Source organism: Pan paniscus, chromosome 16, assembly GCF_029289425.2.
Source record: "Pan paniscus chromosome 16, NHGRI_mPanPan1-v2.0_pri, whole genome shotgun sequence".
Classification (NCBI taxonomy): Eukaryota; Metazoa; Chordata; class Mammalia; order Primates; family Hominidae; genus Pan; species Pan paniscus.
In genome coordinates, this window is record NC_073265.2 from 10,851,283 (window position 1) to 10,863,712 (window position 12,430).

The window sequence follows — 12,430 nt, forward strand, 5'->3', positions numbered from 1 at the left end:
CAGCCTGTAGGACAAAGTGAGACTCTCTCTCTCTCTCACACACACACACTCACTCACACACACACACACACACAGTCATTCTATCAAAAAGGCACTTACACTTCTAGGTTTATCACAGCACAATTCACAATTGCAAAAATATGAAATCAATCTAAGTGCCCATCAACAAATTAGTGGATAAAGAAAATGTGGTGTGTGTGTGTGTGTGTGTGTGTTTGTGTATGTATATTACAGAACACTACTCAGCCATAGAAAATAACAAAATTATGTTTTTCAAAGCAATTTGGCCATTATCATAATTGAAGTAACTCAGGAGCAGAAAACCAAATACCGCATGTTCTCACTCATAAGTCTGTGGTAAGCAATGGATATGCAGGAGCACGCAGAGGGGGATCATGGACATTAAAGATTCCGAAAGGAGGAGGGTTGGAGGCTAGTGAGGGATAAAAAATTACCTATGAGGTAAAATGTACACTATTCGGGTGACAGGTACACTAAAAGCCCCAGACTTCACCACCATACAATTCATGCATGTAACCAAAAACTACATGTAATCCCAAAGCTATTGAAATTTTAATAAATTTATTTCAAAGAAAAAGCAGTGGTGTATGATTCTCCAAGCACTGAGTGTGTGTTGTATATAGTGACTTTTTTTATACACACAACATGAAAAGGGAGAAAAAGAATAATTTTACAGAAGAGATTTTTAGAACGAAAAGATTTTTATCCAGGTGATCAAATTAACATCAACAGTGATAGAGCCTGTTGACAGCTTGTGCCCTGGATATTATGTGATAGGAATGGTACTTTTCATCTGTATTCTTCCTCCCTTAAGCCCAGAAGTCCAGTCTCATCATGAGAGAAACATCAGAGTAATCCTAAATTAGAAACGTCAACGGCATCAAAAACAAGGAAACTCCGAGAAACTATCACATTCAATGGAGCCTGTAAAGCCATTATATCTAAATGTGATGGCGTATCCTGGAAGAGATCCTAAAACATGAACTTAACATTAAGCAAAAACTAAAAAATCTGAATAAAGTATGTATAGTACTCAGTGACAATACATGATATTGGTTGGTTAATTTTGACAAAGGTTTCACACTGTGAGATTAATAATAAAGGACACTGTGCATGGAGTATATGGAAACTCTCTACTACATTTGCAACTATTCTGTAAATGTAAAACCACAGAACCGTTTTTTGTTTTTGTTTTTGTTTTTTGGGTTTTTTTTTGAGACACTCTCCCTCTGTTGCCCAGGCTGGAGTGCAGTGGCGTGATCTCGGCTTACTGCAACCTCCGCCTCCTGGAGTCAAGCAATTCTCCTGTCTGAGCCTCCCAAGTAGCTGGGATTACAATCATCCACCACCATGCCAGGCTAATTTTTTGTATTTTTACTAAAGACAGAGTTTTGCCATGTTGGTCTAGGACTCCTGACCTCAGGTGGTCTGCCTGCCTTAGTCTCCTAAAGTGCTGGGATTATAGGTGTGAGCCACTATGCCCGGCCTTGGAAAACCATTCTTTAAAACTTGTTTTTTGTTGTTGTTGTTGTTGTTGTTGTTAATGTCACTCCCAAGCTTAAAAAAAAATCATTAGCAATATTGTTGATACATCCTTTGTGCACCTCCTTAATTTCTCAGTTTTCCTTAAGCACTGAACTTAACTATATTGTGAATTGTCATTCCATACTTTAAAAATAGTTTTTCCTCTTTGAGTATTTCTGAATACTATATTCTTTAGGTCATTTTGTCTTCAGATTTAAGTGAAGGTGTTTAATTCATTAATATTCCTAGTTTAATCATGAGAAAACATCAGCTAAAACCATATCGTGGGACATCCTATTAAATACCTGACTGGTACTTTTCAAAAGGGTCAAGGTCATGAAAAAGAAGTGAAGGCCAGGAAACTGTTTCATAAACGAGAATACCTGATGACCTGATGTGTCAGGTAGACTCTAAGTTGGTGCCCATTTATCCCCACCTTCTCACATACACAACCTTCTACTGTAATCCCATCCAAGTGAGTCTAAGCAGGAATTGAGACTTGCTTTGAAACAATAGAATAGTGCAAAGGTATAGAAGTGTCACTTGGATTCTTATATATGATTATGATTTGGTCTTCCTAGAAATGTCTCTCTTGATGGATTTTATGAAGTGTGAGAAGCCCCCTTGGCAAGGCACTTTATTTAGCCAATGGCCAACAGCCAGGAAGATAAGAGGCTTTTTGTGCAATAGACTGTTCTACAGTTGGAAATACTATATTTAAAACTAACCATACTGCCCAAAGAAGTTTACAGATTAAATGTCGTTCCTACCAAACTACTAATGACATTCTTCACAGAACTAGAAAAAAATTGTGTTAAAATTCATATGGAACCAAAAAAGAGCCCCAATAGACAAGGCAATCATAAACAAAAAGAACAAAGCTGGAGGCATCATGTTACCTGACTTTAAACTACACTACAGGGATAAAGTAACCAAACAGCATGGTGCTGCTACAACACCAGGCACATAGACCACTTGAACAGAATAGAGAGCCTAGAAATAAGGCCACCACCTATGACCATCTGATCTTTGGCAAAGCTGACAAAAGCAAGCAATGGGGAAAAGACTCTCTATTCAATAAATGGTGCTGGGAGGACTGGCTAGCCATATGCAGAAGACTGAAACTGGACCCCTTCCTTACACCATATACAAAAATTAACTCAAGATGGATTAAAGACTTAAATGTAAAACCCTAAATTATAAAAACCCTGGAAGACAACGTAGGCAATTCCATCCTGGATATAGGAATAGGCAAAGATTTCATAATAAAAACTCTGAAAGCAATCGCAACAAAAGCAAAAATTGGCAAATGCGATCCAATTAAACTTAAGAGCTTTGTACAGCAAAAGAAACTATCATCAGAGTGAACAGACAAACTATAGAATGGCAGAAAATATTTGCAACTATGCATCTGATGAAAGTATAATATCCAGCATCTATAAAAAACTTAAACAAATTTACAAGAGAAAAACAAACAACCCCATTAATAAGTAGGCAAAGCGCTGGGCGCGGTTGCTCATGCCTGTAATCCCAGCACTTTGGGAGGCCGAGGCGGGCGGATGATGAGGTCAGGAGATCGAGCCCATCCTGGATAACATGGTGAAACCCGTCTCTACTGAAAACACAAAAAATCAGCCAGGTGTGATGGCACGCTCATGTACTCCCAGCTACTTGGGAGGGCGAGACAGGAGAATCGCTTGAACCCGGGAGGCGGAGGTTGCAGTGAGCTGAGATCGCGCCACTGCACTCCAGCTTGGCCAACAGAGTGACACATGGTCTTAAAAAAAAAAAGTAGGCAAAGGATAAGAACAGAAAATTTTCAAAACAGGATATACACGTGGCCAACTAGCATATGAACTAAAGCTCAATATCACTGATCATTAGAGAAATGCAAATCAAAACCACAATGAGATACCATCTCACACCAGTCAGAATGGCTATTATTAAAAAGTCAAAATAACAGATGCTGGTGAGGTTGCAGATAAAAAGGATCACTTACACACTGTTGGTAGGAGTGTAAGTTCATTCAACCATTGTGGAAAGCCATATGTCAATTCCTCAAAGAGCTAAAATCAGAACTACCATTCAACTCTGCAATCCCATTACAGGGTATACACCCAGAGGAACAGAAATCATTCTCCCAAAAAGACACATCCACATGAATGTTCATTGGAGCACTACTTACAAGAAAAAAGACATGGAATCAACTTAAATGCCCATCAATGACAGGATGGATAAAGAAAATGTGGTACATATATATCATGGAATACTATGTAGCTGGAAAAAAAGAATGAAATCATGTCTTCTACAGGAACATGAATGGAGCTAGAAGGTATTATCCTTAGCAAACTAACACAGGAGCAGAATACCAAATTACCACATATTCTCACTTTTAAGTGGGAGCTAAATGATGAGAACTCATGAACACAAAGAATGGAACAAAGGACACTGGGGCCTACTTGTAAGTGAAGGGTAGAAGGAGGGAGAAGAGCAGCAAAAGTAAATATTGGGTAGTAGGCTTAGTACCTGGGTGATAAAATGATCTGTACAATAAACCTCCATTACACAAGATTACCTATATAACAAAACTATACATGTATCCACAAACCTAAATTTAAATATATAACGTTAAAAAACATCAAAATCATATAAAAACTATAAAAAATAAAAAATACTAAACTGAGCTACTTTTCTAATAAAGTTATATTGCTTCACAGTTACTGTATCTTATAATAACAAATAATCCTAATTCCTTTCTCCTGTCCTTTGCATTATTGCTGATATCCACTTCACATATATATATGTGTATATATATATACATATACACACACACAAACACACATGCACATCTGCATATATCTGTACACATATATACTTATACATAAGATATATGCATAGGCATATATTATTTAATAATTTTTCTATTATTTTCAAGAAATTGTTTTCTCTTATAATAAACTAAGAATATAAAAATGTTAAACCAACAAAAAGTTAAAATTATATATAACTCATATTTTTAGAAATGAGAGAGATGGAAAAATATAAAATGCTCAATGAGAACCACAAAAGGCAGAAAATGAATGGAAGATGAAAATAGGCAGAAGGAACAAGGACAACAAATCAAAAACATTGACAAATATGATAAATATTAATCCAACTGTATCGCTTACCACTTTGAATGTCAGTGGTCTAACTGCACCAAGTAAAAGACAAAGATTTATAAAGTGAATCAAAAAACAAGATACAACTGTTATTTATAAGCTCAACCCAAATATAAAGACAAATAAAAGTACATGAATGGAACAAAATGTACGATGCTAACTCTAATCAAAGTAAACAAGAGGAGCTATATGAATTACAGGCAGAGCAGACTTCAAAGCAAGAAAAGTTATCAGGAATAAAGAAGGGCATTACACAGAGATGAAGAGCCATTCTTCCAATAAGATGTCATAATTCTTAAAGCCTATCAGCCTGATAACAGAGCATAAACTATGAGGCAGAAATCAAGAGAACCACAAGGAAAAAGATGAATTCAGTATTATAGTTGGAAACATTAACACGCTATAACAGATACGGACAGATCTAGCAGGCAGTAATTCAGCAGGGAAAAACTGAACTCAATAGCACCAACAAGCAACTAGGCATAACTGACACCTACAGTCTCCTTCCCTCAACTACTGCAGATGACACATTCTTCTTAAGCTCACATGGAATATTCAGCAAAATGTGCCACATTCTGGGACAAAAAATACCCCAACAATTTTTAAAAAGTAAATCATACAATGTCAGCTCTAAGACCACAGTGGAATTAAAATAGAAATCAAAGGATGACTGGAATGATAACTGTAATATCCCAAAATGCATTGAGATTAAACAACACACTTCCGTATAATATATAGAAGATATCTCCAGAGAAATTTTTTAAATTAACTAAATGAAAATAAAAACACAATTTATCAAAATTTGTAGGATGAAAGGAAAGCAGAACATAAAGGCAAATAAATACCATTGAACACATACATAGGAAACGATGAAAAGACCAAAAATCTGTCATCTGTGTTTCCACCTTTGGAAACTAGAAAAAGAAGAATATATTAAATCTAAAGTCAGTAAAAGAAAAGCGATAACGTTGTTAACAGACTAAAACAAAGGAAAAGTTAAAGCAACTGGATTTTTCAAACAAATATTATCTTAATAGTTCACAGAGCACAGAGGGATCCAAAATTAACAGGGCAAACAAAGCACCCCCAACACCCCCCTTGCTTACGGGCATGCAGCCATGACCCCCTCAGAAATGGGGACCCCGCACTTCAGAAATGATCAGTTTAGTCTGTTATTAAGTAAACATTCTTGTATATATTTTCATATTAATTTACCAACTCTATTTACAATCTACTTAGTTATTTAGAAATATTAGACTTACTAGTGACATGCTGTAATTGTTTTATAAACTACGGTTCAAGAAATCTATTGACAAGGAAGATATAAATTGTAGAGAGACACTTGAAATTTTTCCTGAAGTGTTAGTTTTCTAAAGACTAAGGAGAATCTATATTAAAAAAATTGTGTCCTAAAGTTAGAAATATAAGCAATGATCCCTGCAAGCCATATTACAAATTCAATTCTTTAATCTATAACATTCTTGATCTCTGTTTTTCTTCATTCTCATTCACCCTTTTAATCACACAAATGGTGATAATACACAGTCACTGTAGAAGTAGATGCATTGTGATCTTCATAAAATGCTTTGTTCTGCCCCCTTGCTACTCTGGCAAACTCTACTTTTGGACACTTGGATATTGAAATTAGTTTTCCTGTATCCTTGGGAAAATACTAAGTGAAGAAGAAACTCATACAATTCATAATTTAGGACTTTGACTGAAATTTCACCTATAGTTTTAGACTCCAGGAAGGTTGAATTACATGAACATGAAGTAATGATGTTAAATATATGAGCCATTCATCCATTGAACTACAACTCCTAATCAGGCTACAGTGTGGAGACAGCATGTTGGAATGTTTGTCTCATATTGTGGTCTAAGACTTGGGTTTGTTCGCAGTGACATCTTTTTTTAGAATTGTGGTGGCCTTTGTGAATTTAGTGGCTTAGTATATTGTGGGAAATCATGCCTTCCATGCTGTTAAAGCACTTGTTTGGGCACTCAGTGCTCAGCACTCTGTCCTTTCCATGCCAATATGGCAGTAGAGTTTTGTGTATATTGCCTGTTTTCCTTTAAACTTGAGAACTCAGAACCACCATAAAGGCAATAGTCTTGGCTTTGTCTATGTCTGTGTGAGTGCAGCATGCAGACTCACGGCTTGGTAGGCTTTGTAGGCATGGTTCTTTGACACAACCCTGGTGCTAACACCGCCGAGTGCTGTCAACTATGAACAGGGACCTATGTGGGGGATAGCTGGATATTTCTTCCTGCTGTGAGATTCTTTGTTTAGCCAGAACATGTGCAGAGTCACCATTTAGCCTGGGTCCATCTCTTAGATCACTGCATGGTGGGGGGAGATCTGTTACACACTGCTTTTTCTTGTATCTACTGAGCTTTCTCCAGCCATACACAGCATATACTGAATCACTCACATGACTTCACCTGCCAAAAACCAGTTGTCCACAGATTCATATCGGGGTCTTAGTAAGCAAGCACTGTCATCAACCACCATATTTAGAAGCATTGTTTGTGTGCCCTACTCACCTGCTGCCAGGATGACATTTATTCTGTGGTCTTTGACCCTGGAATTGGACAATATAATTCCAAGATGTGAAGAGCAACAGAATATATGGTCCTAAATAATTCATGACGAGAGAAATAGAAATTATCACAGTGATCTGATAACCAGTTGAAGAACAAATCCCTGTACCAAGGGAAATAAAACACTCTCCTGATTGTAGAAATACAATTTGTGTTCCCTGTCACTGACATTTTGCAATATCGGCTTCTAATGTCCAGCAGTCATTTTTTCCAGAAAGGCTTTAGTGGAATTATGTGAATAAACTTCCAGACAATGTCTGAAAATGGGGCGTCCTGGGATATATGAGGAAAAGGCACCTCTCTCTGAAGAAGTGGTTACTGACATTTAAAATGTTCCTGGATAATGGGTAGCACGATGTCAAAGGCAAAAATGGATGAGAGTCCCTGGAGCTAACTGTGTTTAACTGAAGCAGGTGCACCTGCGTTCAGAATGGTGGCTAAATTAGGAAAGCTGTGCTGCTGTTCTTTCCCTACTTGCCCACCCGATCTCCTGAAAACAAGTTAATGTGCTTATGTCTTTTTGTTGGTTTTTGCTTTCCACCAAAATATTATTTTAAAATTATTTTGAAGTCATATTTGACTTACAGAAGGAGGTATAATATATATAATATATAATATATATAGTGCAGAGAGTTTCATATACCTTTCAGCTTAAAGGAATATTAACACGTTATATAACCATAGACTATTCATGAAAACTGAGAAATTGACAGTGTTATAGAACTATCAATGGAACTACAGACTTTATTCATAGTTTTCTTCAGGTTTCCAATAATGTCACTTTTCTATTCCAGTATCTAATCTAGGATACCACATTACATTCAATGCCAGGTGTATTACTTAGTTATTGTTGCATAACAAATTCCCACGCATCTTGGTGGCTGAAAAGCACATACACATTACTCACAGTTTCTCTTGGTCAGGAATCTAGATGCAGAAGATGGCCAAGGCTGAAGTCTCCCCTGAAGGCTCACCTGGGGAAGGATCCTCCCCAGGCTCACATGATTGTTGTTAGGATTTAATTCTGGTTCCATGTTAAGATGACTTCAATAGGAAATTATTTCATACCTTTAAAGAATTAATACAACTTCATTATGAATTATCTAAAAACATTAAACAACAGCAATGACAGCGGTGAAGAGATCACTCCCTATGCACACTATGAGGTATTTTATCCTCATACCACAATTAGACCAAAACATTTCAAGAAAGGAAAATTAAGACCAATATGCCTTATGAATAAAGAGGCAAAAATCCTTAAGGAAATAATAGCAAAACAAATCAGCAACATGCAAAAATATTATACATTATTGCTAAGGGTATTTCCTCAGGAATGCAAATTTTGTTCAATATACAATTCATGCACTGTATTAATGGAATAAAGCACGGAACCTACACGATCATCTCAAAGACAAAGAATAAGCACTTGACAAATCAAAAACACATTCATGATAAAGATATGCAGCAAATTAGGACTGTAAAGAAACTGTCTTCACTTTAAAGCATCCAAAAAAAATAAAAACCCTCACATGATATAAAAGTTTTCTGAAAGGCTCAATACTTTCTCCAAGATTAGAAATAAGACAAGGAATTTCATTCTGGCCACAATTCTTCCCCACATTATGCTAGAGGATGTATGTAGCAAGGACAATTAGTAGAGAAAAATGAATATAAGACATCTGGCATAAAAGAAAATAAAACTCTGTTGGCAATTGACATGATTTGTGTACAGAACATCAAAATGACTCTAATAAAATAGAATGCAAATTAAAATATAAGTTCAATACAGTTCCAGTACACAAGGTTAGTATATAGAAATATGTACTTCTATATACTAGAAATTAACAAACTAAACAAAAATCTCAGAAACCCTTGCTATTTAAAATAGCACCAAAAAGGAAAAACACATAACAATAAATTTAACAAAATACGCATATGACATGTATATTAAAACTGTAAAATATATTAAATGTAATTAATAAAATTCTATAAAAATGGACAAATGTTGAATGATCATTGATTAAAAGGCTTGATATTATTAAGTTGACAATACTTTTTCTATGACTGTATAGATTTAATGCAATTTCCATGAAAATCCCAGGTGACCTTTTTTCACTAACTTGTCAAACAGATTTTAAATTGTATATATAATGCAATAGAGAATTGTTAAAATAATTTTGAAAAAAAAAATGGAATTTGTAAAATAGACTCATACTTCCTGATTTTAAAATTAAAGACAAAGCCATACTAATTAACATGTGTGGTGTAGACATACAGATAAATAGAATAAAATTGAATATCAAAAAGTTAACCTTTACATTTATGGTCAAATAATTTTACAAGGGCTCCAAGTAAATTCAATATGGAAAAGTATTTTTTTCATCAACGGATTCTGGGACAAGTCAACATCATCAACATCAACAGGCAAGTTAAACTCCTCCCTCACAGTATATGCATAAATAGTTCAAATAAGTCACTAATATGGTTTGGACTTGTGTCCCTGCCCAAATCTCATGCCACATAGTAATCCCCAATGTTACAGGAGGGGCCTGGTGGGAGGTGATTGGATAATGGGGGAAGATTTCCCCTTGCTGTTCTCATGACAGTATGTGAATTTTCATGAGATATCATTATTTAAGTGTGTAGGACCTCACCCTTCTTTCTCTTCTTCCTTCTCAGGCCTGCTTTCCCTTCTCCTTCTGTCATGATTGTAAGTTCCTGAGGCCTCCCCAGCCATGTTTCCTCTACAGCCTGCAGAACTATATGAGTCAATTAAACCTCTTTGCTTTATAAATTACCCAGTTTCAGATAGTTCTTTATAGCAATGGAAGAAGGCTAATACAGAAAATTGCTACTGGGAGTGGGGCATTGCTATAAAGATACTTGAAAACGTGGAAGTGACTTTGAAACCGGGTAATGAGCAGAGGTTGGAACAGTCTGGAGGGGGTCAGAAAAAGACAGGAATATGAGGAGAAGTTTGGAACTTTCCAGAGACTGGTTAAATTGTTGTGACCACAATGCTGATAGTGACATGGGCTATGAAGTCCAGGCTGAGGTGGTCTCAGATGGAGATGAGGAACTTATTGGGAACTAGAGTAAGGGTCACTCTTGTTATGTTAGCACAGAGACTGGTGGCATTGTGCCCCTGCTCTAGGGATCTGTGGAACTTTGAATTGGAGACTCATGATTTAGGGTATCTTGTGGAAGAAATTGCTAAGCAGCAAAGTGTTCAAGATGTGGCCTGGCTTCTTCTAACAGTGTATTGTCATAGTGTGAGCAAAGGGATGCTATGAAACTAAAACTTATATTTAAAAAACAGGCAGAGCATAAAAGTTTAGAAAATTTGCAGTCCAGCCATTTTGTAAAAAAGAAAAACCTGACCAGGTACTGTGGCTCATGCCTATAATCCCAGCACCTTAGGAAGCTGAGGTGGGTGGATCACAAGGTCCGGAGTTCAAGACCAGCCTGGCCAATATGGTGAAACCTCGTCTCTACTAAAAATACAAAAATTAGCTGGGCGTGGTGGCACATGCCTGTAGTCCCAGCTACTCAGGAGGCTGAGGCAGAAGAATTACTTGAACCCGGGAGGTGGAGGTTGCAGTGAGCTGAGATTGCACCACTGCACTCCAGCCTGGGCAACAGAGTAAGACTTGTCTCAAAAAAAAAAAAAAAAAGTAAAACAATAAAAGACGAATCCATTTTCTGGGGAGGAATTCAAGCCAGCTGTAGAAATTCGCATAAGAGGAGCCAAATTAGCCAGGCATGGTGGCTCACGCCTGTAATCCCAGCACTTTGGGAGGCTGAGATGGGTGGATCACGAGGTCAGGAGATTGAGACCATCCTGCCTAACAAGGTGAAATTCCAACTCTATTATAAAATACAAAAAATTACCCGGGCATGGTGGTGGGTGCCTGTAGTCCCAGCTGCTCAGGAGGCAGAGGCAGGAGAATGGTGTAAACCTGGGAGGATGGAGCTTGCAGTGAGCTGAGATCGCACTACTGCACTCCAGCCTGGGTGACAGAGCGAGACTTGTCCATCTAAAAAAAACACAAAACAAAACAAAACAAAAAAGAGAAACTGAATTTTAATACCCAAGACAATAAGGAAAATGCCTCAAAGCCACTTCAGAAACCTTCCCATCAGCCCCTCCCATCATAGGCACAAAAGCCTTGGAGAAAATAATGGTTTCAAGGACCAAGCTCAAGGCCTTGGTGCCCTGTGCAACCTTGAGCCACTGCTCCCTGTGCCCCAGCTGCTCCAGCTCCAGGTATGATTAAAAGGTCCCCAGATACTTATCACTCCACTGCTCCAGGAGGTGCAAGCCATAATCCTTGGCAGTTTCCACGTGGTGTTAAGCCTGAAGGTACACAGAGGGAAAGAGCTGAGGCTTGGGAGCCTCTGCCTAGGTTTCAGAGAATGTATGGAAATGCCTTGATGCCCAGGCAGAAGTCTGCTGCAGTGATGGAGCCCTTAGGGAAAACCTGTATTAGGACAGCACAGAGAAGTATAGAGTTGGAGCGTCGAGAAACAGTCTCCACTGGGGGCCTAGTGGAACTGTGAGAAGAGGGCCACTGTCCTCCAGAACCCAGAGTGGTATATCCACCAACAGCTTGCACTATGTGCCTGGAAAAGCCACAGGCACTCAATGCCAGCCCTTGAGAGCAGCCATGATAGATGAGCTCTGCCAAGCCAGAGAGGCAGAGCTGCCCAAGGCCTTGAAAGCCCATACCTTGCATCAGTGAGGCCTGGATGTGAGATGCAGACTCAAAGGAGATCATTTTGGAGCTTTAAGATTTAATGACTGCCCTGCTGGGTTTCAAACTTGCATGGGGCCTGTTGTCCCTCCTTTCCAGCTGATTCATAACTTTTGGAATGAGTGTATTTACCCAATGCCTGTACCCCCATTGTATATTGAATGTAATGACTTTGCTTTTGATTTTACAGGCTCATGGGTAGAAGGGACTTGCCTTATCTCTGATGAAACTTTGGACTGTGGACTTTTGAGTTAATGCTGAAATGAGTTAAGAGTTGGGTGACTATTGAGAAGGAATGATTGTATTTTGCAATATGAGAAAAAAACATGATATTTAGGAGGGGCCAGGGGCAGGATGATATGGTTTAGA

At 37.8% G+C, this 12,430-nt stretch overlaps 1 long non-coding RNA gene across 3 annotated transcripts in view; it reads right to left on the reverse strand.

Annotated features, from left to right (window-relative positions):
- Nucleotides 1–12,430, reverse strand: part of LOC117975972 (uncharacterized) — a 71,307-nt gene that overhangs the window by 41,617 nt on the left and 17,260 nt on the right. For all 3 annotated transcript variants that reach the window (XR_008621168.2, XR_008621167.2, XR_010110051.1), the window contains 2 exons: nt 11,199–11,788; nt 8,215–8,375 (listed from right to left, as the gene is read on the reverse strand). This is a non-coding gene — a long non-coding RNA (uncharacterized LOC117975972). The remainder of the gene's footprint in view (nt 1–8,214; nt 8,376–11,198; nt 11,789–12,430) is intronic.